The 26,175-nt window shown below is 46.2% G+C and overlaps 1 long non-coding RNA gene across 1 annotated transcript; it reads right to left on the bottom strand.

The window, feature by feature from the left end:
* Positions 1–2,001: 2,001 nt before the first annotated feature.
* On the bottom strand, positions 2,002–4,142 carry LOC125515250 (uncharacterized). The gene is made up of 3 exons (XR_007286906.2): positions 3,543–4,142; positions 3,313–3,372; positions 2,002–2,387 (listed from the first exon to the last, which is right to left on the bottom strand). It is a non-coding gene; the product is annotated as an uncharacterized LOC125515250 (long non-coding RNA).
* Positions 4,143–26,175: the final 22,033 nt, after the last annotated feature.

Genomic DNA, 26,175 nt, shown 5'->3' with positions numbered 1-26,175 from the left:
GCGTCCGTGCGCGTGCAGTGTAGTCGATGTACATTGTAGTTTTTGGGCTCGGTGCAGATGGTTCTATCGCTCGGTGCAGTCTGCCGGAGTGGTGCCGATCGTTTGTTGGCGTAGTCCCGAAACTGAAGAAGTCGATGTAGCGACTCGAGGCACAGCTGACGACGGGAGATCTGATCGATCGCGATCGAAGCCGCTGGTGCGTGTGTAGACGCGTACGTGTAAGCTCATATTGATGCATGCATGTACCTGGCCTATTGGTTTCTTCACGTCCCACATCCTGGGAGGCTACGCCATGTATGCGGGCACGGTCTGCTCGATGAAGCTTGCGGGGCTGGCCCGGGGAAGACTAGGGCGCTCGATGTAGTTCGTTCGGATGGCTCGGGGAAGACTTGTATGGCTCGGCGATGTGTTGGCTGCCGAACGGCGTCGCCGCACGGATCTGCTGGATTTTCTTCATCGGATGGGATCAATCTAATACAAATTTATTTGGCTACTAAAAAAGAAATCAATCTAACTGAACACCGAAAATTGGAATTGACCTAATCTATGAAACTGATCTATTCTATGGAACCGATGTGATCTTTTGATCGATTGGTTGCCGCGCCCTCGGGGAGAGAAGATTAACTCCTCGGGAGCGGCGAGCTACGGAAGTGATGGGAGGTCCTCAGATCGGCGTCGTTGGACAAACCGCTCTGATATCATGTAGAAATGGTAGGATGGGTAATATTTGTGTTATATTGATCTGATCCTCGTGAGGGATTATATAGAGTACATGGTGGGGTAGAGACTTGGAGTACAAGACAAGACATTACTAATTGCGTCTCTGATAAGTCGGCACCAAGGGCGGTGACTGCTTCCCCTTCTGGTACCTTCCTCGTCTCTCCTCTGTTAGGTGATGTATGGTAGATCAAAGTAGGTGTGGCACAAATCGAACCAGAGACGCGACACTGTGCCCCTGAAGTGTGGCAAATCATGCTTGGGTTGTTTGTGGTGGTAGCTATTGCACTGGGAAGGTGGAGGAGAAGTCCGACGCTCTCGGTGGTCGGCGTGGCGGTCCTGGGCGGAGCAATTCTGGACAGGTGGTGGATGGGCTAGTAGGTGAAGAAGCAGTGGTCCCTGGCTGACGAGGAAGGCCACCGCGGGGGTGGCGGAGGTGGAGGGTGCAGCATAGGCGGTTACGTCCTGCGTGGCCTGCTTACTCTTGACGGCGTTAAGGCCCTTGCCGAAATCAGCCACCTACGTGCCTAGCTTTTGCACTTCCATGGTCAGGGAATATTTTTTTTCTTTTTGAAGCAAATCGTCCAAGGTTTTTTGCACTCCCTCCATCTCCATGACTTGTAGGATGAATTTCATCTGTGTACATCGAGTTGCCGATGGCGCCATTGCAGCCGCCCAAAATCAGACCTACCTCGATTGGGATTTCGCGTCCAGTCGTCGGAACAATCAGACACCCTTCGCGGTGCGTGTTACGGCCGGATCAAGGGAGTGAGGTGCAGCGGCGGGCTGAAAGGCTCTGAGTACCAAATCCGTAACGACCCTAAGAAATAGTTCTTACAAGAGGGGATTGGAGTAGGGGAGAGGAAGAAGGGGATCGGAGGTGAGGTAGGAGCAAGAGGGAGAAGGTGAGATGCAGAGAGAGATGAGAGCGAATTCGCATTTCTTTTCATAGTCTGCTTACAACAGCTCACCGCGCCTACTTAACAACTTTGCTAGCTAGGGCCCATTGGCCAGACACACACACTCACGCCGTGACCAAGTCGCATCCTGATAGTAGGTCGCCTCCGCGCCGTGACCAAGGCGTGACACCTTCTCACCACTTCTTTTCTTGCCCAGCAGGCAAGTCAACTACTGCGACAATTTTTTTTTGTGGTCTATCTGATTCAAAATGCTCTGGTAGCAAAACTCGGTCGTGTCGTTGTTATGCTAAACTGCGTTGGATTGCAAAATTTAGTACGTCAGGATAATCTTTACTAGTTGTAGAGATATTTTGGCCACAGCCCAGAATCCGAAAAGCCACCACAAATGCAATACAGAGCCTAAAAAGGCTCAAATGGTTTGGCCACACGGTACATCATGTATATGCCATTGCCTACACAGTAGGCATGGCGTCTTCAAACTACTGAATATATTAAGATACGGACTAGTATTGGTGACCCAAATTCGTATCATCAAAGAAATGCGTCACCCAGGACAAATGGACATGATCACATGCGAAGTATCTGCTTTTGGGGCAGCACATCAGAAGTTCACACAGAGCATGGAAGCAAGTGGCTTGATTCCTGAGCGCTACTCCTGGGTAGTAGTAGCTTTTATCTTGCTCAGAAGGCCTCCTGGCTTTAGTTCTTTGATCATTGCAGCAAGGATGAAGTCTTTATCTGTTAAACCCCCTGTTACCACAAACGTGCCGATCAGTCCTCTATTTTACCTATGTTTGAAGCACCAGTTGACGATGAATGAACTGTTATAATTGGTATTTTCACTCAGTTTTGTATGGCCGCTCGTTTTCCTCTTCATTTAAGTTGATTGGATTCCTCTATACGAAAAATAAGTTTCAATCACGACAATGGCCAACTACCAGTAGGCATCAAGCACCCAAGTACCTGCCAATTTTGCTCGATCGAACGACTTCTAATTAGTCTACATCATATCATTGTCAGCCCGTCAGGGTTCCTAAACAGCAAATGAATAACTAGTGAACCACTACCGTTCGGAATAGAACACAATACAAAATTTCGTTTTCCAGGTCCCAAGGGATTTAATAATATACTATATTAATGCTGCTCCATTTTTCTCGGAAATTAACAGAGGTAACACTTGAAATCATCCTAGAGTGAAATCTTAAGTCAAAATAACCATATGGAACAGTGGAACACTTAAGCTTACTGACTCAGTGAGTCCACGCATCAATTTTCACATTATTCCAACCAACAAGGTGAAGATCTGGGTGGTGACCTGGAAAAGCATACCCATTTAAACCTACTTTGCCAAGATTGTTACTGAAACAAAAAAAAAACATGCCAAGAAATTTGTTGGATTCTGGGTGAAATACAAAATTTCTTGACCAATTCAAGGAGTAATGTCCTCTAGAAATGTAAAAATTTGTTGGATTCAGAAATACTTTTTGCCAACATCGACTTGCTGTGGTCCGTATGTAACAGTGATGTACTTGAAATCCAACAGGGGACTGGTAGTACGGGAAGTCAATTGGTCATTACTTCCGTCAGATTTTTTTATAAAGAAAATTGAATACTGATCAACAAGACAATGTGAATATGAAGAACATAACTCAAGCCCTTTCGCAAAGTTCCTCACCTTCCATGCCCTGTGCAACTTCAGAATGTCACCCTCATTTTTCACCTCCCAACCAGTCACCTGTTTTTAAGGAGGTCGGTCAACATAGCAAAGTATGATAAGAAAAGAAAAAATGCTGTTCTAGCAACATTTTAGCAGAATCTTCTGACATGGCTTGTGTAAATCCTTTGAATTGCATGGGAGACAACTCTTTTTTGATAATTCTGAAAGAAGAAAACACAGATGCATACTTGTTTTTGCAGGACTGCAGAGTAATTAGTGGCCTCAAACTCAGAAGCAGACGTCGGGGGTGGCAACAGAGAAACACAAATTCGTAAGCAGGAATAGAAAGAGAAAAACGAACAGGGGTGCAGCTCACCAACCAGGAATCCTGGATCGAGAGAGATATAGAAACAAACAGGGCTGCGGCGGCTCACCAACTTTAGCAGCGGCCTCCTCCCCCATCGCCTGCGAGGCGGAGGGGCGAGTAGGGGCGGCCTCCCCCGGTGCCTGGTCGCGGTCTCGCGGAATAGGTGATGCCCCTCCATCCCTAACTTCGGGGAGACAGCTGCGTAGTGCCGTGGGATGGGAGTCCAGGTGAAGCTTCTATGTTCAGAGATGAAAGGGCAAGTGTAGCTTCTATGTTCTGAGATGAAATGTCAAAGGTTGCCACTGTATGCCTTCTGCTATATAAAAACTATGGAACGACGCTGGCTGGCCTCCGGGTGAGCATATAGGCAACCTTCATGGTCAACAGGTTGCGTATATGTTCACCATGTCTGAAGGACTTGGCTAAAAGAAGATTCTTAGCTGAGGCAGCTTTAGAGCAGAGGTTAGATTTTGTTGTTCTATCGGAGACGGGTAGAGATAACTTTGCGCCCCAGTTTCTTTCTTCTCTTGTGGGTGGTATTGATTTCGATTGGCATTGCCTCCCTCCGCGAGGAAGATCGGGTGGTATCTTACTAGGTGTGAGATGCGATTCGCTTGAAGTCCGAAGTGTAGTGATGGGCGACTTCGCGGTGAAGTTTCGAGTCAGGTCTAGGATAGATAGTTTTAACTGGGCTTTGGTGGCGGTTTATGGTGCCGCACAGCCCGAGCTTAAAGTGGAGTTTCTGGCGGACCTTGTTCGAATCTGTGGGTCAGAACAGCTTCAATTTTAGTTGGAGGTGATTTCAATATCATCAGGAGGAGAGAGGAGAAGAACAATGATAACTTTGACGGCAGATGGTCGTTTATGTTCAATACCATTATTGAAAGCTTGGATCTGAGAGAGATAGAGCTTTCTGGTAGAAAGTTTACCTGGGCTAATGCTCTGCCAAACCCTACCTATGAAAAACTTGATCGAGTTCTTGCGAGCGTGGAGTGGGAACAAAAGTTCCCTCTGGTTACGGTGCAAGCTCTTTCGAGGGGAATATCTGATCACACCCCATTGTTCGTGGACTCAGGGGAGCCGAACCACGTGGGTAACAAGAACACCTTCTCTTTCGGGATGTCATGGTTTGAACGTGAGGGGTTCGTGGACTTGATCGCCAGGGAATGGGATAGAGGTGTAGGAGGCAAGACTGCGATAGAGCGTTGGCAGAATAAGATTAGGCATTTGAGAAATTTTTTACGGGGTTGGGCTAAGCACCTCAGTTGTGTGTATAAGATTGAAAAGGATAGACTCCTTACTCTTATACAGGCCCTGGACATACAGGCCGAATCCACTATTTTATCGCCAGCTGAGCTTCAGGTTAAAAATGAGGCGGAGAAGAGGTTGAAATAACTGCTCCGCGAAGAAGAATTGAAGTGGGCTTTGCGTGCTAAAGTCCGCAAAGTGGTTCAAGGGGACGCGAATACTCAATTCTTCCATTTGATAGCTAATGGCAAGCACAGAAAGAAGTGTATCTTTTAGCTTGAGCAAGACGAGGGCACTATTTTAGGTCAGGATAACCTAAAAACATATATTACCGACTATTATAAGCAGTTATTTGGGCTCCGGAAGATAATTGTGTGTCCCTCGATGAGTCCAGGACTGAGGATGTGCCCCAGCTATCAGCTGACGATAATGATATTCTGGTTGCCCCATTCTCGGAGAAGGAGGTGTTTGATGCTATTGCACAGATGAAAAACAATAAGGCTCCCGGACCGGATGGATTCCCGGCAGAGTTCTATAAAAAGTGCTGGCACATTATTAAGGGGGATTTACTACCTATGTTCCATGATCTGTTCTCTGGACAACTTCAATTATTTCACTTGAATTTTGGGACTATCACACTGCTTCCCAAGAAAACGGATGCTGTGAGAATTGAGCAATTCAGGCCGATCTGTCTCCTCAATGTTAGTTTCAAAATTTTCACCAAGGTCGGGACTAACAGGCTCACACAGATTCCGCATTCTGTGGTGCAACAGTCCCAAACTGCTTTCATGTCGGACAGAAATATCCTTGAAGGGGTGGTCGTCCTGCATGAAACACTCCATGAAATCCATTCCAAAAAATTAGATGGAGTAATTTTTAAGGTGGATTTTGAGAAAACGTACGATAAGGTCAAATGGCCATTCCTCCAACAGTCATTGCGTATGAAAGGTTTTGATGAAGCCTGGCGCCGACAGGTTGAATCATTTACGCAAAAAGGTAGTGTGGGAATTAAAGTTAATGATGACATAGGTCATTGCTTCCAGACACATAAAGGCCTAAGACAAGGAGATCTGATGTCCCCTATACTGTTTAACATTGTGGTGGATATGTTAGCAATTTTGATAGGAAAGGCTAAGGAAAATGGTCAAGTAGGTGGATTGGTACCTCATCTTATTGATGGAGGTGTATCCATCTTTCAGTACGCTGATGATACAATCATCTTTATGGAGCATGATTTGGCCAAGGTGAGAAATATGAAGCTTGTGTTATGCCTATTTGAACAATTGACCGGGTTAAAGATTAACTTTCATAAGAGCGAGCTGTTCTGTTTTGGTAGGGCCAAAGACGAACAGGATGCTTATAGGCAATTGTTTGGGTGTGAGTTGGGAGAGTTACCCTTCTCTTACCTGGGGATTCCAATCCACCATCGTAGGCTGACAAACAGAGAGTGGAAGTGCATCGAGGACCGATTTGAGAAGAAAATGAGTTGCTGGAAGGGTAAGCTCATGTCATACGGAGGCCGATTAATCCTGATTAATTCGGTGCTCACGAGTATGCCAATGTTTCTCCTATCGTTCTTTGAGGTCCCAGTTGGTGTTAGGAAGAGACTGGACTTCTATCAATCGCGTTTTTTTTGGCAGGGTGATGAGCTTAAAAGAAAATATCGGCTTGCCAAATGGGATATCACCTGTAGACCGAAAGACCAAGGGGGTCTAGGTATTGAGAATCTAGAAGTTAAGAATAAATGCCTTCTTAGCAAGTGGTTGTGGAAGCTCTCATCGGAGAATGATGCTATGTGGGCTCAAATCCTTCGCAGCAAGTACCTCCAGACAAAAACTTTGTCCCAGGTTACAGTCAGGCCGACCGATTCACCTTTCTGGAAAGGCCTAATGAAAGTCAAACAGTCCTTATTTAATAAGACGAAGTTTGTTATTGGAAACGGCACGAGTACACGTTTCTGGGAGGATACTTGGCTCGGCGAGACACCCTTGGCCATCCAATATCCGTCTTTATACCGCATTGTTCAACGACGTGAGGTGTTCGTCGCATCGGTCTTTCAATCTACCCCCCTTAATATTCAGTTCCGACGAACGCTAGCGGACAATCGTTGGGAAGAATGGCTCCGTCTAGTTAGGAGACTGATGGAGGTCCAGCTTTCACAACAACCCGATGAATTACGCTGGAAATTGACTAAGTCTGGAGTATTCACGGTTAAATTAATGTATATTGATGTTATTAATTCGAACTCCATTCCTACGTCCAAGTATGTTTGGGATGTCAAAGTTCCTTTGAAAATAAAAGTGTTTATGTGGTTTGTCCATAAACAAGTTATTTTAACTAAGGACAACTTGATAAAGCGTAATTGGACAGGACCTGCTAGGTGTAGTTTCTGCGATCGGGATGAGACTATGAAACACCTCTTTTTTGATTGCCCGTTGGCCAAGGTACTTTGGCAGACGGTCCACATTGCTTTTAATATCAATCCACCGAATTCTGTTAATGCGTTATTTGGGACATGGCTTAATGGGATTGAGCCTGACTTAGCGAGACATATTCGGGTTGGAGTTTGTGCTTTGCTGTGGACTATCTGGACTTGCAGAAATGATTTGGTTTTTAACAGAATATCATGTATACATTTTTTGCAGGTCATATTCCGAACTACGGCTCTGATCCGTTCGTGGTCGCTACTCACCCAGACGGAGGCCAGGGAGCATTTGGTTACTGGGTCTTTTCACTGGAAGATGGTAGCTCGGGATATCTTCAACCGGTTTGGATGTCGGTCATGTAATATGATAGGCAATTAGTTTCCCTATCTAGTTTTAGCCAGTCGGTTATGGCGTCTTTTCTTGGCTAGTTGGTGTTTCTAGCCTTTATTGGCTCTATGTGAGCTTTCTGTGTTTTTTATTACTTTTGGAGATCTTTAAAACCATGTTGGCACTACTTTATTTGGTTAATAAGATAGCTGTATGCATCTTTCTGATGCAGAGGCCGGAGAATCCCCTTTTCAAAAAAAAAAATTGAGGCCAACAACGCAGTGCCATAGTTTTTACAAAGCATGGCAGTGAATAATAAACATGCACTAACTTGAAGAACATGTGTTAGCCCAAAAACTCTCGGCTAGCTAGTATCCACAGGACCGATCGAACTACACTAGCCAAGTAACAAGCGCACTAGCGAAGCACACACTCAGTGGAGCAGCACACACACAACCACACTTGAGGCTCGATTGATTCCTGGTGCTGGGATGATTACAACGAGAGTAGCACAGCTCCTTATATAGGAGATTGAACCGACTAGCATCCCAGAAAATATCTACTGGTACTTCTACACAGCTAGCTATTACTCCCTCCGTAAAGAAATATAAAAGTGTTTAGATCACTATTTTAATGATCTAAACGTTTTTATATTTGTTTACAGAGGGAGTACTAGACAGTAGGCTGGAAACTACTACTCCCTTCATTCCAAAATATAGTGCGCCCGCGCTTCTCGAGATTCAACTTTGACCATAAATTTAACTAACGAGACCAATTGCGGCGGGAGAAACAAATTATATAATTGAAAACTTCTTTCAAATACGAATTCACTGATATAATTTTGCTCCCGCCGCAATCGGTCTTGATAGTTAAATTTACGGTCAAAATTGAAGCACGTGGATAAAGAAAGCACTATATTATGAAATGGAGGGAGTACATGTTTTCTTACATGCTAAGGAAAGGAAAGTACCCTTTGAAACATGGTGGTAATTACACCTGTGGAGCAAACCGATGGAATCGATTCCCTGACGAGATTCGCCACCAAGCTGGGGTAGCATTGAAAAAGTAAAAGTGATGGCGCAGACCGATGGAATTGATCCCCAGTCGAGCTTCGCCACCAAGCTGGGATGCCTTGAAACATTACGTGCATACACAGATTATTTGACAAGAGTTCTGGGTGTTTAAATTCAAATCCATTTAAAAAAATTGGACGGTACCAATATTTTGCGAGGAAACACCCCGCTCAACACAGTAAGCCGACTGCCCGTGAGATGAGCACGGCATATGTATAAGCTGAGTACCTCGACTCGGCTTCCATTTGGGCCAGGAGTCACCTAGAAACCTCACTCGTTCATCCGCAAAAAAAGAAGAAGAAAGAAACGTCACTCGTTCGCGCAACAAACTGAGTGACCAGTTGAAGCTCACGGCGTAAGAGCATCTCTAGGTGATCCGCTAAAACTGAGTCCTCTAAAAACCGTATACAGTTCCTCCTAAAATGATAATGAACACTAATTATCATATTACTGCTGTGCACAAATTTGCTCACAACTGCATGCTTTTTAGGTCTGGCGTTATTTGTGTCAAAGTAATACTTAGGCATTTATGCTGTGATACTGCATGGAATAAGTGATTGCCTGCACACCAGTGTATATTATCGCTATTATGAAAATATAGTATCTTGGTTGTCTTATGTTTGTTATGCAACAAATACTGCGGTTGGTGATGCTGGCACATTGCTTGTGGCCGGGGATAGTTTGAGGAAAGAAACCAAGATCACTGTTCCACTAGATTCTTCTACAAAGTTGTTATGTAGCTGCAATTTATAACATTTTGTATATATAAAGAATAAATCTAGTGTGATTTCTAGACTTACACAGATTTATTCCACCAGGTATGATGTGACTCTGGGGTTCTCAGAGGTTATTTTTTTTCTCAAATACGCACAAGTGTGCGTACTTTACTATAAAGAAGGAGTGGGGTAAGAGCATCTCCAGCCGTTCGGCCCCCAAGGCGTCTAAAAAGAGCGGCCTGGGGGCGAACCGGCGCTAGCTCGGCCTCTGGGGGCGACCTAGCTCCCAGTCACGCCCCCAGGTGCCAGCCCCAGGATGCGGAAAATTCAAACTTGGTCGTTCCCGCTCATTACAAAAGACGCCATAAATTCAGCGATCACAAGTCACAGTTCGGTGATCGGATGTAATCTGGCGTAAAAAAAAAACAGAGCGCCGCAAGTTCGCGTGCGCAACGAATCACTCGGCGGGGTCGGCTTCAGGCGTCGGCGAGTCGGCCTGCGCGGGCTCGGCGGTGTCGGAACTGCTTCGGTGCTGGGCGGTGTCGGCGCGGCTTCGGTGCTGCTGGGCGGCGTCGTGGAGGCGTCATCACTCGGGCTTGGCGTCGGCGTGGGCGTGGGCGAGGGAGTTGGCGTCGACGTCGTCGGCAGCTGGTTCAGGATGAGGCCGCGCTCCACCATGTACCACGCCTTGAGCTTCTCATCGTTGCTCTGGAGCATGTCCGCCCCGCCCATCAGAAAAGCCAGGTCGGTGTTCCTCTTCTTCGCGGCGACGTTGGTCCGGAGCAGGTCGAGCTTGATGGCGTTGTTCGTCAGCAAGGACGACCACCGCGCCGCGGTTTTCTCTTCATGCAGGACGGCCCGGGCCTGTGCATCGGCGAGGCAATGCTCGATAGACTCCTGCACTCGCGTGGTAGCCGCGTCGGCGTGTTTCCCCTTCTTGGCCCCTTTGTTGCCGTCCGGCCGCCCCTCTGACGCGCCCGGTGTCGGCGCGTCCGGCTTGTATGTCTCCTTGGCCTTTGTCGAGGGTGCGCCGGACTTCCGCCCACTTCTCGCACTTGTCAATGCGCTTGTAAACATGGAGGTACTTGAATTCGGCGTCGCGGTTGTCACGCCGATACAGGGCGAACATGCGCAGCAACTGCGCGGAGGAACATGTTGGGGAACGTTGCAGAAAACAAAAATTTTCCTACGGTTTCACCAAGATCCATCTATGAGTTCATCTAGCAACGAGTGATCGGATTGCATCTACATACCTTTGTAGATCACGCGCGGAAGCGTTCAAAGAACGGGGATGAGGAAGTCGTACTCGACGTGATCCAAATCACCGGAGATCCTAGCGCCGAACGGACGGCACCTCCGCGTTCAACACACGTACGGTCAGCGTGACGTCTCCTCCTTCTTGATCCAGCAAGGGGGAAGGAGAGGTTGATGAAGATCCAGCAGCACGACGGCGTGGTGGTGGATGCAGGGGTCACCGCAGCAGGGCTTCGCCGTTCTACTACGAGAGGGAGAGGTGTTGCAGGGGAGAGGGAGGCGCCAAGACTCAAGGGTGTGGCTGCCCCCTCCCTCCCCCCTTTATATAGGCCCCCTAGGGGGTGCGCCGGCCCTAGGAGATGGGATCTCCTAGGGGGGCGGCGGCCAAGGGGTGGAGTCCCCCCCAAGCCAGGTGGGGCGCCCCCCCACCCTAGGGTTCCCAACCCTAGGCGCATGGGGTGGGCCAAGGGGGGCGCACCAGCCCACTATGGGCTGGTTCCCCTCCCCACTTTGGCCCATGGGGCCCTCCGGGATGGGTGGCCCCACCCGGTGGACCCCCGGGACCCTTCCGGTGGTCCCGGTACAATACCGGTGACCCCCGAAACTCTCCCGATGGCCGAAACTGCACTTCCTATATATAATTCTTCATCTCCGGACCATTCCGGAACTCCTCGTGACATCCAGGATCTCATCCGGGACTCCGAACAACTTTCGGGTTACTGCATATTCATATCTCTACAACCCTAGTGTCACCGAACCTTAAGTGTGTAGACCCTACGGGTTCGGGAGACATGTAGACATGACCGAGATGGCTCTCCGGTCAATAACCAACAGCGGGATCTGGATACCCATGTTGGCTCCCACATGCTCCTCGATGATTTCATCGGATGAACCACGATGTCGAGGATTCAAGCAACCCCGTATACAATTCCCTTTGTCAATCGGTACGTTACTTGCCCGAGATTCGATCGTCGGTATCCCAATACCTCGTTCAATCTCGTTACCGGCAAGTCACTTTACTCGTACCGTAATGCATGATCCCGTGACCAGACACTTGGTCACTTTGAGCTCATTGTGATGATGCATTACCGAGTGGGCCCAGAGATACCTCTCCATCATACGGAGTGACAAATCCCAGTCTTGATCCGTGTCAACCGAACAGACACTTTCGGAGATACCCGTAGTATACCTTTATATTCACCCAGTTACGTTGTGACGTTTGGTACACCCAAAGCACTCCTACGGTATCCGGAAGTTACACGATCTCATGGTCTAAGGAAAAGATACTTGACATTGGAAAAACTCTAGCAAACGAACTATACGATCTTGTGCTATGTTTAGGATTGGGTCTTATCCATCACATCATTCTCCTAATGATGTGATCCCGTTATCAATGACATCCCCATGTCCATAGCCAGGAAACCATGACTATCTGTTGATCAACGAGCTAGTCAACTAGAGGCTCACTAGGGACACATTGTGGTCTATGTATTCACACATGTATTACGATTTGCGGATAATACAATTATAGCATGAATAATAGACAATTATCATGAACAAGGAAATATAATAATCATTTTATTATTGCCTCTAGGGCATATTTCCAACAGTCTCCCACTTGCACTAGAGTCAATCATCTAGTTACATTGTGATGAATCGAACACCCATGGAATTCTGGTGTTGATCATGTTTTGCTCTAGGGAGAGGTTTAGTCAACGGATCTGCTACATTCAGGTCCGTATGCACTTTACAAATCTCTATGTCTCCATTTTGAACACTTTCACGAATGGAGTTGAAGTGACGCTTGATATGCCTGGTCTTCCTGTGAACCCTGGGCTCCTTGGCAAGGGCAATAGCTCCAGTGTTGTCACAGAAGAGAGTCATCGGGCCCGACGCATTGGGTATGACTCCTAGGTCGGTAATGAACTCCTTCACCCAGACTGCTTCGTGTGCTGCCTCCGAGGCTGCCATGTACTCCGCTTCACATGTAGATCCCGCCACAACGCTTTGCTTGCAACTGCACCAGCTTACTGCCCCACCATTCAAAATATACACGTATCCGGTTTGTGACTTAGAGTCATCCAGATCTGTGTCGAAGCTAGCGTCGACGTTGTTGGAAATATGCCCTAGAGGCAATAATAAAAGCATTATTATTATATTTCCTTGTTCATGATAATTGTCTTTATTCATGCTATAATTGTGTTATCCGGAAATCGTAATACATGTGTGAATAATAGACACCAACATGTCCCTAGTGAGCCTCTAGTTGACTAGCTCGTTGATCAACAGATAGTCATGGTTTCCTGACTATGGACATTGGATGTCATTGATAACGAGATCACATCATTAGGAGAATGATGTGATGGACAAGACCCAATCCTAAACATAGCATAAGATCGTATAGTTCGTTTGCTAGAGTTTTTCCAATGTCAAGTATCTTTTCCTTAGACCATGAGATCGCGTAACTCCCGGATACCGTAGGAGTGCTTTGGGTGTACCAAACGTCACAACGTAACCGGGTGACTATAAAGGTATACTACGGGTATCTCCGAAAGTGTCTGTTGGGTTGACATGGATCAAGACTGGGATTTTTCACTCCGTATGACGGAGAGGTATCACTGGGCCCACTCGGTAATGCATCATCATTATGAGCTCAAAGTGACCAAGTGTCTGGTCACGGGATCATGCATTACGGTACGAGTAAAGTGACTTGCCGGTAACGAGATTGAACGAGGTATTGGGATACCGACGATCGAATCTCGGGCAAGTAGCATACCGATTGACAAAGGGAATTGTATACGGGGTTGCTTGAATCCTCGACATCGTGGTTCATCCGATGAGATCATCGAGGAGCATGTGGGAGCCAACATGGGTATCCAGATCCCGCTGTTGGTTATTGACCGGAGAGCGATCTCGGTCATGTCTACATGTCTCCCGAACCCGTAGGGTCTACACACTTAAGGTTCGGTGACGCTAGGGTTGTAGGGATATGTATATGCAGTAACCCGAATGTTGTTCGGAGTCCCGAATGAGATCCTGGACGTCACGAGGAGTTCCGGAATGGTCCGGAGGTAAAGAATTATATATAGGAAGTGCTATTTCGGCTGTCGGGACAAGTTTCGGGGTCACCGGTATTGTACCGGGACCACCGGAAGGGTCCCGGGGGTCCACCGGGTGGGGCCACCTGCCCCGGGGGGCCACATGGGCAGTAGGGGTGTGCGCCTTGGCCTATATGGGCTAAGGGCACTAGCCCCAAGAGGCCCATGCGCCTAGAGATAAGGAAGGGAAGAGTCCCAAAGGGGAAAGGCACCTCCTAGGTGCCTTGGGGAGGAGAGATTCCTCCCTTGGCCGGCGCCCCCCCTAGGAGATTGCATCTCCTAGGGCCGGCGCCCCCCCTAGGCTCCCTATATATAGTAGAAGAAAGAGGGCCTCTCATACCACGCCTTTGGTGCCTCCCTCTCCCTCTCCAACACATCCTCCTCCTCCATAGAGCTCGGCGAAGCCCTGCCGGAGTACTGCAGCTCCATCACCACCACGCCGTCGTGCTGCTGCTGGAGCTATCTTCCTCAACCTCTCCTTCCCCCTTGCTGGATCAAGAAGAAGGAGACGTCACGCTGACCGTACGTGTGTTGAACGCGGAGGTGCCGTCCGTTCGGCGCTAGGATCTCCGGTGATTTGGATCACGTCGAGTACGCCTTCCTCATCCCCGTTCTTTGAACGCTTCCGCGCGTGATCTACAAAGGTATGTAGATGCAATCCGATCACTCGTTGCTAGATGAACTCATAGATGGATCTTGGTGAAACCGTAGGAAAAATTTTGTTTTCTGCAACGTTCCCCAAAAGTGGCATCATGAGCTAGGTTTATGCGTAGTTCTCTTGCACGAGTAGAACACAAATTTGTTGTGGGCGTTGATGTTGTCAACTTTCTTGCCGCTACTAGTCTTATCTTGCTTCAACGGTATTGTGGGATGAAGCGGCCCAGACCTACCTTACACGTACGCTTATGTGAGACCGGTTCCACCGACTAACATGCACAAGTGGCATAAGGTGGCTGGCGGGTGTCTGTCTCTCCCACTTTAGTTGGAGCGGATTCGATGAAAAGGGTCCTTATGAAGGGTAAATAGAAGTTGAAAAATCACGTTGTGGCTTTCACGTAGGTAAGAAAACGTTCTTGCTAGAACCCTATATCAGCCACGTAAAACTTGCAACAACAATTAGAGGACGTCTAACTTGTTTTTGCAGCAAGTGCTTTGTGATATGATATGGCCAAAGTTGTGATGAATGATGAATGATATATATGTGATGTATGAGATGTTCATGCTATTTTAATAGGAATCACGACTTGCATGTCGATGAGTATGACAACCGGAAGGAGCCATAGGAGTTGTCTTTATTTTTTGTATGACCTGCGTGTCATTGAGAAACGCCATGTAAATTACTTTACTTTATTGCTAAACGCGTTAGCCATAGTAGTAGAAGTAATAGTTGACGAGCAACTTCATGGAGACACGATGATGGAGATCATGGTGTCATGCCGGTGACAAGATGATCATGTAGCCCCAAGATGGAGATCAAAGGAGCTATGTGATATTGGCCATATCATGTCACTATTATTATTTGATTGCATGTGATGTTTATCATGTTTTTGCATCTTGTTTACTTAGAACGACGGTAGTAAATAAGATGATCCCTCATAATAATTTCAAGAAAGTGTTCCCCCTAACTGTGCACCGTTGCGACAGTTTGTTGTGTCGAAGCACCACGTGATGATCGGGTGTGATAGATTCTAACGTTCATATACAACGGGTGTAAGACAGATTTACACATGCAAACACTTAGGTTGACTTGACGAGCCTAGCATGTACAGACATGGCCTCGGAACACAGAAGACCGAAAGGTCGAGCATGAGTCGTATAGAAGATACGATCAACATGAAGATGTTCACCGATGTTGACTAGTCCGTCTCACGTGATGATCGGACATGGCCTAGTTAACTCGGATCATGTTATACTTAGATTACAGGAGGGATGTCTATCTAAGTGGGAGTTCATTATAATTTGATTAGATGAACTTAATTATCATGAACTTAGTCTAAAATATTTACAATATGTCTTGTAGATCAAATGGCCAACGTAGTCCTCAACTTCAACGCGTTCCTAGAGAAAACCAAGCTGAAAGACGATGGCAACAACTACACGGACTGGGTCCGGAACCTGAGGATCATCCTCATAGCTGCCAAGAAAGATTATGTCCTACAAGCACCGCTAGGTGATGCACCTGTTCTCCCTGAAGAACAAGACGTTATGAACGCTTGGCAGGCACGTACCGATGACTACTCCCTCGTTCAGTGCGGCATACTTTACAGCTTAGAGCCAGGGCTCCAAAAGCGTTTTGAGAGACACGGAGCATATGAGATGTTTGAAGAGCTGAAAATGGTTTTCCAAGCTCATGCCCGGGTCGAGAGATATCAAGTCTCCGACAAGTTCTTCAGCTGTAAGATGGAGGAAAACAGTTCTGTCAGTGAGCACATACTCACTATGTCTGGGTTACATAACCGCTTGACTCAGCTTGGAGTTAATCTCCCGGATGACGCGGTCATTGACAGAATCCTCCAATCGCTTCCACCAAGCTACAAGAGCTTTGTGATGAACTTCAATATGCAGGGGATGGAAAAGACCATTCCTGAAGTATTTGCAATGCTGAAATCAACAGAGGTAGAAGTCAAAAAGGAACATCAAGTGTTGATGGTGAATAAAACCACTAAGTTCAAGAAGGGCAAGGGTAAGAAAGCCTTCAAGAAGGACGGCAAGGGAGTTGCCGCACCCGACAAGCAAGCTGCCGGGAAGAAGCCAAAGAATGGACCCAAGCCCGAGATTGAGTGCTTTTATTGCAAGGAAAGTGGTCACTGGAAGCGGAACTGCCCCAAATACTTAGCGGACAAGAAGGCCGGCAAAACGAAAGGTATATGTGATATACATGTAATTGATGTGTACCTTACCAGTACTCGTAGTAGCTCCTGGGTATTTGATACCGGTGTAGTTGCTCACATTTGTAACTCAAAGTAGGAGCTGCGGAATAAGCGGAGACTGGCGAAGGACGAGGTGACGATGCGCGTCGGGAATGGTTCCAAGGTCGATGTGATCGCCGTCGGCACGCTACCTCTACATTTACCTACGGGATTAGTTTTGACCTCAATAATTGTTATTTAGTGCCAAGTTTGAGCATGAACATTGTATCAGGATCTCATTTAATACGAGATGGCTACTCATTTAAATCCGAGAATAATGGTTGTTCTATTTATATGAAAGATATGTTTTATGGTCATGCTCCGATGGTGAATGGTTTGTTCTTAATGAATCTCGAGCGTAATGCTACACATATTCATAGTGTGAATACCAAAAGATGTAAGATTGATAATGATAGTCCCACATACTTGTGGCACTGCCGCCTTGGTCACATAGGTGTCAAACGCATGAAGAAGCTCCATGCAGATGGACTTTTAGAGTCTCTTGATTACGAATCATTTGACACGTGCGAACCATGCCTCATGGGTAAAATGACCAAGACTCCGTTCTTAGGAACAATGGAGCGAGCAACCAACTTATTGGAAATCATACATACTGATGTGTGCGGTCCAATGAGTGTTGAGGCTCGCGGTGGCTATCATTATGTTCTCACCCTCACTGATGTCTTGAGTAGATATGGGTATATCTATTTAATGAAACACAAGTCTGAGACCTTTGAAAAGTTCAAGGAATTTCAGAGTGAGGTTGAGAATCAATGTGACAGGAAAATCAAGTTCCTGCGATCAGATCGTGGAGGAGAATACTGTTGGTAATATGCCCTAGAGGCAATAATAAATTGGTTATTATTATATTTCCTTGTTCATGATAATCGTTTATTATCCATGCTAGAATTGTATTGATAGGAAACTCAGATACATGTGTGGATACATAGACAACACCATGTCCGTAGTAAGCCTCTAGTTGACTAGCTCGTTGATCAATAGATGGTTACGGTTTCCTGACCATGGACATTGGATGTCATTGATAATGGGATCACATCATTAGGAGAATGATGTGATGGACAAAGACCCAATCCTAAGCCTAGCACAAGATCATGTAGTTCGTATGCTAAAGCTTTTCTAATGTCAAGTATCATTTACTTAGACCATGAGATTGTGCAACTCCCGGATACCGTAGGAGTGCTTTGGGTGTGCCAAACGTCACATCGTAACTGGGTGGCTATAAAGGTACACTACAGGTATCTCCGAAAGTGTCTGTTGGGTTGGCACGAATCGAGACTGGGATTTGTCACTCCGTGTAAACGGAGAGGTATCTCTGGGCCCACTCGGTAGGACATCATCATAATGTGCACAATGTGATCAAGGAGTTGATTACGGGATGATGTGTTATGAAACGAGTAAAGAGACTTGCCGGTAACGAGATTGAACAAGGTATCGGGATACCAACGATCGAATCTCGGGCAAGTATCGTACCGATAGACAAAGGGAATTGCATACGGGATTGATTAAGTCCTCGACATCGTGGTTCATCTGATGAGATCATCGTGGAACATGTGGGGGCCAACATGGGTATCCAGATCCCGCTGTTGGTTATTGACCGGAGAACGTCTCGGTCATGTCTGCATGTCTCCCAAACCCGTAGGGTCTACACACTTAAGGTTCGGTGACGCTAGGGTTATAGAGATATTAGTATGCGGTAACCCGAAAGTTGTTCGGAGTCCCGGATGAGATCCCGGACGTCACGAGGAGTTCCGGAATGGTCCGAAGGTAAAGATTTATATATGGGAAATCTTGTTTTGGTCGCCGGAAAAGTTTCACGCATTATCGGTATTGTACCGGGAGTGCCGAAAGGGGTCCGGGGGTCCACCAAGGGGGTCCACCTGCCCCGGGGGGCCACATGGGCTGTAGGGGTGTGCGCCTTGGCCTATATGGGCCAAGGGCACCAGCCCCAAGAGGCCCATGCGCCAAGAGATAAGGGAAAGGAAGAGTCCTAAAGGGGGAAGGCACCTCCTAGGTGCCTTGGGGAGGATGGACTCCTCCCTGGCCGCACCCTTCCTTGGAGGAAGGGCCAAGGCTGCGCCCCCCCTCTCCCTTGGCCCTATATATAGTGGGGGGAAGGTAGGGCAGCAACACCTAAGCCCTGGCGCCTCCCTCTCCCTCCCATGACACATCTCCCTCCTCCCGCAGCGCTTGGCGAAGCCCTGTTGGAATCCCGCTACTTCCACCACCACGCCGTCGTGCTGCTGGATCTCCATCAACCTCTCCTTCCCCCTTCTGGATCAAGAAGGAGGAGACGTCGCTGCTCCGTACGTGTGTTGAACGCGGAGGTGCCGGCCGTTCGGCGCTAAGATCATCGGTGATTTGGATCACGACGAGTACGACTCCATCAACCCCGTTCTCTTGAGCGCTTCCGCGCGCGATCTACAAGGGTATGTAGATCCACTCCTCCCTCGTTGCTAGATGACTCCATAGATAGATCTTGGTGACACGTAGGAAAATTTTGAATTTATGCTACGTTCCCCAACAGTGGCATCATGAGCTAGGTCTATGCGTAGTTTCTATGCACGAGTAGAACACAAAGTAGTTGTGGGCGTTGATTTTGTTCAATATGCTTACCGTTACTAGTCCAATCTTGTTTCGACGGTATTGTGGGATGAAGCGGCCCGGACCGACCTTACACGTACTCTTACGTGAGACTGGTTCCACCGACTGACGTGCACTAGTTGCATAAGGTGGCTAGCGGGTGTCTGTCTCTCCCACTTTAGTCGGATCGGATTCGATGAAAAGGGTCCTTATGAAGGGTAAATAGAAATTGGCATATCATGTTGTGGTTTTTGCGTAGGTAAGAAACGTTCTTGCTAGAAACCCATAGCAGCCACGTAAAACATGCAAACAACAATTAGAGGACGTCTAACTTGTTTTTGCAGGGTATGCTATGTGATGTGATATGGCCAAAGGATGTGATGAATGATATATGTGATGTATGAGATGATCATGTTCTTGTAATAGGAATCACGACTTGCATGTCGACGAGTATGACAACCGGCAGGAGCCATAGGAGTTGTCTTAATTTATTTATGACCTGCGTGTCAACATAAACGTCATGTAATTACTTTACTTTATTGCTAACCATTAGCTGTAGTAGTAGAAGTAATAGTTAGCGAGGCAACTTCATGGAGACACGATGATGGAGATCATGATGATGGAGATCATGGTGTCATGCCGGTGACGATGATGATCATGGAGCCCCGAAGATGAAGATCAAAAGGAGCAATATGATATTGGCCATATCATGTCACTATTTGATTGCATGTGATGTTTATCATGTTTATACATCTTATTTGCTTAGAACGACGGTAGTAAATAAGATGATCCCTCACTAAAATTTCAAGAAGGTGTTCCCTCTAACTGTGCACCGTTGCGAAAGTTCGTCATTTCGAAGCACCACGTGATGATCGGGTGTGATAGATTCTTACGTTCAAATACAAGGGGTGTTGATGAGCCTAGCATGTACAGACATGGCCTCGAAACACATGCGAAACACTTAGGTTAACTTGACGAGACTAGCATGTACAGACATGGCCTCGGAACACAAGAGACCGAAAGGTCGAGCATGAGTCGTATAGAAGATACGATCAACATGAAGATGTTCACCGATGTTGACTAGTCCGTCTCACGTGATGATCGGACACGGCCTAGTTGACTCGGATCATGTAATCACTTAGATGACTAGAGGGATGTCTATCTGAGCGGGAGTTCATAAGATGAACTTAATTATCCTGAACATAGTCAAAAGGTCTTCGCAAATTATGTCGTAGCTCGCGCTTCAGTTCTACTGTTTAGATATGTTCCTAGAGAAAATTTAGTTGAAAGTTGATAGTAGTAATTATGCGGACTAGGTCCGTAAACTGAGGTTTGTCCTCATTGCTTCATAGAAGGCTTATGTCCTTAATGCACCGCTCAGTGTGCTGAACCTCGAACGTTGTCTGTGGATGTTGCGAACATCTGACATACACATTTTGATAACTACGTGATAGTTCAGTTAAACGGTTTAGAGTTGAGGCACCGAAGACGTTTTGAAACGTCGCGAAACATATGAGGTGTTTCGAGGGCTGAAATTGGGATTTCAGGCTCGTGCCCACGTCAAGAGGTATAAGACCTCCGATGATTTTCTTAGCCTGCAAACTAAGGGAGAAAAGCTTAATTGTTGAACTTGTGCTCAGATTGTCTGAGTACAACAATCGCTTGAATCGAGTGGGAGTTGATCTTCCAGATGAAATAGTGATGGTTCTCCGAAGTCATTACCACCAAGCTGCTTGAGCTTCGTGATGAACTATAATATATCAGGGACATATATGATGATCCTTGAGATATTCGCGATGTTTGACACCACAAAAGTAGAAATCAAGAAGGAGCATCAATTGTTGATGGTTGGTGAAACCACTAGTTTCAAGAAGGGCAAGGGCACGAAGGGATACTTCATGAGACGGCAATTCAGCTGCTGCTCTAGTGAAGAAACCCAAGGTTGAACCCAAACCCGAGACTAAGTGCTTCTGTAGTAAGGGGAACAACCACTGGAGCAGAATTACCCTAGATACTTGGTAGATGAGAAGGCTGGCAAGGTCGATAGAAGTATATTGGATATACATTGTGTTGATGTGTACTTTACTAGTACTCCTAGTAGCACCAGGGTATTAGATACTGGTTCGGTTGCTAAGTGTTAGTAACTCGAAATAAAAGCTAAGGAATAAATAGAGACTAGCTAAAGGTGAGATGACGATAAGTGTTGGAAGTATTTCCAAGGTTGATCAAATATCGTACGCTCCCTCTACCATCGATATTGGTGTTTGCGTTGAGCATAGACATGATTGGATTATGTCTATCGCACGGTTATTCATTTGAAGAGAATAGTGGTTACTCTGTTTATTTGAATAATACCTTCAATGGTCTTACACCTGAAATGAATGGTTTATTGAATCTCGATCGTAGTGATAAACATGTTCATGCCAAAAGATAGTAATACCACCTACTTGTGGCACTGCCACGTAAGTCATATCGGTATAAAATGCATGAAGAAGCTCCATGTTGATGGATCTTTGGGCTCACTTGTTTTGAAAGGTTTGAGACATGCGAACCATGTCTATTGGTGTATATGCATGAAGAAACTCCATGCAAATGGACCGTTTGGACTCACTTGATTTTGAATCACTTGAGACATGCAAATCATACCACATGGGCAAGATGACTGAAAGCCTCGTTTTCAGTAAAATGGAACTAGAAAGCAACTTGTTGGAAGTAATACATTTTGATGTGTGCAATCCAATGAGTGCTGAGGCATGTAGTGGATATCGTTATGTTCTTACTTCACAGATGATTTGAGTAGATGTTGACTATATTTACTTGATGAATCATGAGTCTGAATTATTGAAAGGTTCAAGTAATTTCAGGGTGAAGTTGAAAGATCGTCGTGACAAGAGGATAAAATATCTATGATATGATCATAGAGATGAATATCTGAATTACGAGTTTGGCACAGAATTAAGACATTGTGGAAATTGTTTCACAACTAATACAGCCTGGAACACCGTAGTGTGATGGTGTGTCCGAACATCATAACTGCACCCTATTGGATATGATGCATACCATGATGTCTCTTATCAAATTACCATGATAGTTTATGGGTTAGGCATTAGAGACAACCACATTCACTTTAAATAGGGCACCATGTAATTCCGATGAGATGACACCATTTGAACTATGGTTTAGAGAAACCTAAGCTGTCATTTCTTAAAAGTTTGGGGCTGCGACGCTTATGTGAAAAAGTTTCAGGCTGATAAGCTCGAACCCAAAGCGGATAAATGCATCTTCATAGGACACCCAAAACAGTTGGGTATACCTCCTGTCTCAGATTCGAAAGCAATAAGGGATTGTTTCTAGAATCGGGTCCTTTCTCGAGGAAAAGTTTCTCTCGAAAGAATTGAGTGGGAGGATGGTGGAGACTTGATGAGGTTATTGAACCATCTCTTCAACTAGTGTGTGGCAGAGCACAGGGAGTTGTTCCTGTGTCACCTACACCAATTGAAGTGGAAGCTTATGATAGTGATCATGATACTTTAGATCAAGTCACTACCAAACCTCGTGGGATGACAAGGATGCATACTACTTCAGAGTGGTACGTAATCCTGTCTTGGAAGTCATGTTGCTAGATAACAATGAACCTACGAGCTATGGAGAAGCGATGGTGGGCCCGGATTCCGATAAATGGCTCGAGGCCATAAAATCCGAGAGAGGATCCATGTATGAAAACAAAGTGTAGACTTTGGCAGAACGGCTCGATGGTCGTAATGCTATTGAGTACAGATGGATTTTAAAAGGAAGACGGACAATGATGGTAGGTATCACCATTAAGAAAGCTCGACTTGTCGTTAAGATGTTTTCCGACAAGTTCAAGGAGTTGACTGCGATGAGACTTTCTCACTCGTAGCGATGCTAAGAGTCTGTTGGAATTATATTAGCAATTACTGCATTATTTGTGAAATCTTGCAGATAGGATGCCAAAAACCATTGTTTCCTCGACAATTTTGAGGAATGGTTGTATGTGATACAACCGGAAGGTTTTGTTAATCCTGAAAGATGCTAATAAGTATGCAAAGCTCCAGCAATCCTTCTAAGGACTGGAGTAAGCATCTCGGAGTTGGAATGTATGCTTTGATAAGATGATCAAAGTTTTGGGTGTATACAAAGTTTATGAGAAACTTGTATTTCCAAAGAAGTGAGTGGGAGCACTATAGAATTTCTGATAAATATATGTTGACATATTGTTGATCAGAAATGACGTAGAATTTCTGGAAAGCATATAGGGTTATTTGGAAAGTATTTTTCAATGGAAAGCCTGGATTAAGCTACTTGAACATTGAGCATCAAGATCTATAAGGATAGATCAAAATTCTTAATGGTACTTTCAAATGAGCACATACCTTGACATGATCTTGAAGGTGTTCAAGATGGACCAGTCAAAGAAGGAGTTCTTGCCTGAGTTGTAAGGTATGAAGTTAAGACTTAAAGCTCGACCACAGCAGAAGAAAGAGGAAGTACGAAGGTCGTCCCATATGCTTTTGTCATAGGCTCTATACGGTATGCCCTGCTATGTACCGCACCTGAAATGTGCCTTGCCATGAGTCAGTCAAGGGGTACAAGAGTGGTCCAAGAATGGATCACAAGACAGCGGTGAAAGTTATCCTTAGTAACTAGTGGACTAAGGAATTTTATCGATTATGGAGGTGGTAAAAGAGTTCGTCGTAAAGGGTTACGCCGATGCAAACTTTGACACTAATCCAGATTATTCTGAGTAGTAAACTGGATTCGTATAGTAGAACAGTTATTTGGAATAGCTCCAAATGTAGCGTAGTAGTTGCATCTACAAGATGACATAGAAATTTGTGAAGTACATACGGATCTGAAAGATTCAGACCCGTTGACTATAACATCTCTCACAAGCATAACATGTTCAAACCCAGAACTCATCGAATGTTAATCACATGGTAATGTGAACTAGATTATTGACTCTAGTAGACTCTTTGGGTGTTAGTCACATGGGGATGTGACCTTGAGTGTTAGTCACATAGCGATGTGAACTGGATTATTGACTCTAGTGCAAGTGGGAGACTGTTGGAAATATGCCCTAGAGGCAATAATAAATTGGTTATTATTATATTTCGTTGTTCATGATAATCGTTTATTATCCATGCTAGAATTGTATTGATAGGAAACTCAGATACATGTGTGGATACATAGACAACACCATGTCCCTAGTAAGCCTCTAGTTGCCTAGCTCGTTGATCAATAGATGGTTACGGTTTCCTGACCATGGACATTGGATGTCATTGATAACGGGATCACATCATTAGGAGAATGATGTGATGGACAAAGACCCAATCCTAAGCCTAGCACAAGATCATGTAGTTCGTATGCTAAAGCTTTTATAATGTCAAGTATCATTTCCTTAGACCATGAGATTGTGCAACTCCCGTATACCATAGGAGTGCTTTGGGTGTGCCAAACGTCACAACGTAACTGGGTGGCTATAAAGGTACACTATAGGTATCTCCGAAAGTGTCTGTTGGGTTGGCACGAATCGAGACTGGGATTTGTCACTCCGTGTAAACGGAGAGGTATCTCTGGGCCCACTCGGTAGGACATCATCATAATGTGCACAATGTGATCAAGGAGTTTATTACGGGATGATGTGTTACGAAACGAGTAAAGAGACTTGCCGGTAACGAGATTGAATAAGGTATCGGGATACCAATGATCGAATCTCGGGCAAGTATCGTACCGATAGACAAAGGGAATTGCACACGGGATTGATTAAGTCCTCGACATCGTGGTTCATCCGATGAGATCATCGTGGAACATGTGGGGGCCAACATGGGTATCCAGATCCCGCTGTTGGTTATTGACCGGAGAACGTCTCGGTCATGTCTGCATGTCTCCCGAACCCGTAGGGTCTACACACTTAAGGTTCAGTGATGCTAGGGTTATAGAGATATTAGTATGTGGTAACCCGAAAGTTGTTCAGAGTCCCGGATGAGATCCCGGACGTCACGAGGAGTTCCGGAATGGTCCGGAGGTAAAGATTTATATATGGGAAGTCTTGTTTTGGTCGCCGGAAAAGTTTCACGCATTATCGGTATTGTATCGGGAGTGCCGAAAGGGGTCCGGGGGTCCACCAAGGGGGTCCACCTGCCCCGGGGGGCCACATGGGCCGTAGGGGTGTGCGCCTTGGCCTATATGGGCCAAGGGCACCAGCCCCAAGAGGCCCATGCGCCAAGAGATAAGGGAAAGGAAGAGTCCTAAAGGGGGAAGGCACCTCCTAGGTGCCTTGGGGAGGATGGACTCCTCCCTGGCCACACCCTTCCTTGGAGGAAGGGCCAAGGCTGCGCCCCCCCTCTCCCTTGGCCCTATATATAGTGGGGGGAAGGGAGGGCAGCAACACCTAAGCCCTGGCGCCTCCCTCTCCCTCCCATGACACATCTCCCTCCTCTCGCAGCGCTTGGCGAAGCCCTGTTGGAATCCCGCTACTTCCACCACCACGCCGTCGTGCTGCTGGATCTCCATCAACCTCTCCTTCGCCCTTGCTGGATCAAGAAGGAGGAGACGTCGCTGCTCCGTACGTGTGTTGAACGCGGAGGTGCCGTCCGTTCGGCGCTAAGATCATCGGTGATTTGGATCACGACGAGTACGACTCCATCAACCCCGTTCTCTTGAACGCTTCCACGCGCGATCTACAAGGGTATGTATATCCACTCCTCCCTCGTTGCTAGATGACTCCATAGATAGATCTTGGTGACACGTAGGAAAATTTTGAATTTATGCTACGTTCCCCAACAAATACTTGAGTCACGAGTTTGGCACACACTTAAGAAAATGTGGAATAGTTGCACAA

The sequence above is a fragment of the Triticum urartu genome, chromosome 6A (assembly GCF_056163025.1).
Source record: "Triticum urartu cultivar PI428250 chromosome 6A, HENAU_Tu73, whole genome shotgun sequence".
In the NCBI taxonomy this organism is placed as follows: domain Eukaryota; kingdom Viridiplantae; phylum Streptophyta; class Magnoliopsida; order Poales; family Poaceae; genus Triticum; species Triticum urartu.
This window is presented reverse-complemented; position numbering and strand designations above follow the sequence as displayed.